The following is a 3,650-nucleotide window of genomic DNA, read 5'->3' on the forward strand; positions in this document are numbered from 1 at the left end:
CGAGGCCAATAATTTCGAGCTAATACCTTCGTTGTTATCAGCCGTACAACAAAACCAATTTTCAGGTAGTCCCACAGAGGACTCGAACCTACATTTGTCAGTGTTTTTGCAATATGCAGACACAGTGAAATCAAATGGTGTCAGCCCCGAAGCTATAAGACTACGTCTTTTTCCTTTCTCATTAAGAGATGGAGCAAGAGCTTGGCTCCAGTCTCTACCATCCAACTCTGTCACTACGTGGAATGAGTTGAAGAAAGTTTTCTTAGCACGATATTTCCCACCTAGTAAGACGACAATGTTAAGAGCCCAGATAAACAGGTTTAAACAAAAAGATAACGAATCACTTTTTGAAGCTTGGGAGAGATACAAAGACATGATGAGGCTTTATCCACATCACGGTCTAGAAGAGTGGTTGATCATCCATATCTTTTACAATGGTCTCTTGTATAACACAAGATTGACAATAGACGCCGCCGCAGGTGGCACACTGATGGATAAACCCTACAATAAGGCCTATCAACTTATCCAAAGTATGGCCCAGAATCATTACCAGTGGGGAAGCGAAAGAGCATCCGTAGAAAAACCTCCAATGAAAGGCGGTATGCACGAATTAAGTATTCTTGACCATGTCAGTGCTAAGTTAGACGCTCTTACTCAAAAGATATACAACTTGACCATAACACCTGCAGCCACCATGGCTACCGTAGCACTAAATTGCGAGACATGCGGAGTTTCTGGGCATGCTGCCCCTGTATGTCAACTTCTGACAGGAGTCTCCACATACCAGGTAAACTATGCTCAAGGAAACCCTTACTCAAACACCTATAACCCAGGTTGGAAGAACCATCCTAACTTTTCGTACAAAAACAATTATTTGTATGCACCTAACCAAGCACCTGCTGTGCCACCAGGATATCATAAAGATGCCATAAATACTTAAAATGCTCCTAGGAAGTCAAACCTAGAAATAATGATGGAAAACTTCATAGCTACCCAAGCCCAAACAAATAAGGATTTCCTAAATCAAAACATACACATTAGTGAGCAAATCAAGCAGTTAGCAAACAAGGTAGACGCTTTAGCCACCCATAACAAAATGTTGGAAACACAAATTTCGCAAGTGGCTCAATAACAAGCACCTACTGCCGCCCCTGCAGGCACATTTCCTAGACAACCGCAACCAAACACGAAAGGTCATGCAAATGCTATTATACTACGAAGTGGCACAGAACTAGACGGACGAACCGATCCTAGAATTCAAAACCCAGCCATGCACCAAGACCCTGGTAAAGTAACTGAGAAGGAAGACGAACAAGAGGAAGATAAAAGCGAAGGGGCCGTAAAGAAAGAAGAACCTTATGTGCCTCCACCGCCGTATAAACCTCCTATGCCTTATCCTCAAAGACTTGTTAAATTTAAAAGTGTAGGGCAATTTAAAAAAATTGTAGAGCTTCTAAAATAATTGAATATCACGATACCCTTTACAGAAGCCATCACTCAAATGCCCTCATATGCTAAGTTTCTCAAGGAAATCTTATCTAACAATAAGAAGATAGAGGATAACGAAACCGTTACACTTACTGCTGAGTGTAGCGCCATAATACAAAATAATATGCCTCTTAAGCTGAAAGACCCAGGGAGTTTCTCTATACCCCGTGTAATCGGAAAGTTTGTCATAGACAAAGCACTATGCGACTTAGGATCCAGTATTAGCTTAATGCCCTTGTCCATATGCGAAAGGCTTAAAATGGGAGAACTAACACCTACTAGAATGTCCGTATAACTTGTAGATCGTTCTGTTAAATTTCTCGTAGGCATGTTAGAAAATGTTTCGGTACGCATAGAACAATTATATATTCCTACTTATTTCATAATCATGGATATAAAAGAGAATTCCAACATCCCTATCATATTAGGAAGACCATTCCTAGATATTGTCGGAGCTATTATAGATGTTAAGAAAGGCAAGCTAACCTTTGAAGTTGGTGAGGAAAAATTCGAATTCATTTTGACGCAATTCTTAAAGAAACCAGCCCTAGAACTTAAGACGCTACCCAAAAATCTAAGATACGAATTCCTAGACACTGAACTCGAGTGACCTATAATAGTCAATGCAGACTTAGGGAAGATAGAGACCGAAAAACTTCTACACGTTTTAAGAAAATATCCAACTACTTTAGGCTATAATATCTCAGATCTAAAAGGAATAAGCCCTTCCATATGCATGCATCGCATAATGCTAGAGGAAGACAGTAAGAACTTTAGAGAAAATCAAAGCAGGATAAATCCCATTCTAAGTGATGTAGTAAAGAAAGAAGTGAAAAAGTTGTTAGAAGCGAGTATTATCTACCCAATATCCGATAGTCAATGGGTCAGCCCAGTACATGTCGTATTGAAGAAGGGAGGCATCACAATTGTTAATAATGAAAAAGGCGAATCTATAGCACAAAGAGTGGTTACTGGAAGTAAAATGTGCATTGGTTATAGAAAATAAACAAAGCCACTCAGAAGGATCATTTTCCTTTACTGTTTATCAATCAAATGCTTGAAAGATTGGCTAAGCATTCTCACTTCTGCTACTTAGACGGTTATTCTGGATTTTTCCAAATTCTGATTCATCCTGACGACCAAGAGAAAACGACCTTCACATGTCCCTATGGTACATTCGCCTACCGACGAATGTCGTTCGGATTGTGTAACGCTCCCGCAACATTCCAAAGATGCATGATGTCAATTTTCGCTTATTTTATAGATGACATCATGGAAGTTTTCATGGATGATTTCTCTGTATGCGGACAAAGCTTTGAAGGATACTTATCGAATCTTGAAATGGTACTTAAAAGATGCGTAAAAGTGAACCTCGTGCTAAACTGGGAAAAATGCCATTTCATGATCCTACAAGGGATCGTACTCGGACACATAGTATTCGATAAGGGGATTGAAGTCGACAAGGCTAAAATAGAAGTTATAGAAAACCTTCAGCCTGCGAAAACCGTAAGAGAAATGCGAAGCTTCTTAGGACACGCCGGGTTCTACCGGTGATTCATTAAAGATTTATCAAAAACCACCAAACCACTGTCTGGCTTATTGATGAAATACGCCGAATTCATCTTTGATTACAAATGCCTAGCGGCGTTTGAACAACTGAAAACAACTCTTATCACCGCATCTATCATGCAACCGCCCGATTGGAGATTACCTTTTGAAATCATGTGTGACACTAGTGACTGTGCTGTAGGCGCAATCTTAGGACAAAGAAGGGTTAAGAAACTTCATGCAATATACTACACAAGTAGAACCCCAGACCCTCGCCACCATAGAAAAGGAACTTTTAGTCGTAGTGTTCGCTCTGGATAAATTCCGTTCCTACCTAGTAGGAGCAAAGATAATTATCTATACCGACCATGCTGCAATTAGGTGCATGTTAAATAAAAAGGACGCCAAACCAAGACTCCTAAGGTGGATCTTACTACTACAAGAGTTTGACCTAGAAATCAAGGATAAGAGGGGCATTGAAAACATCGTGGCCGATCACTTGTCAAGAATAGAAGGTATTGAACCTGAACGAGTACCTATAAATGATAATTTCCCTTACTAACGACTTATAGCCCAACTGGAAAGCAATACATCTAAATGTGCATTAACCTATA

General features: G+C 39.9%; 1 pseudogene; it reads right to left on the reverse strand.

The window, feature by feature from the left end:
* Positions 1-302: 302 nt before the first annotated feature.
* On the reverse strand, positions 303-402 carry LOC127116704 (uncharacterized; annotated as a pseudogene).
* Positions 403-3,650: the final 3,248 nt, after the last annotated feature.

This window comes from Lathyrus oleraceus, chromosome 1 (assembly GCF_024323335.1).
Source record: "Lathyrus oleraceus cultivar Zhongwan6 chromosome 1, CAAS_Psat_ZW6_1.0, whole genome shotgun sequence".
NCBI lineage: Eukaryota > Viridiplantae > Streptophyta > Magnoliopsida > Fabales > Fabaceae > Lathyrus > Lathyrus oleraceus.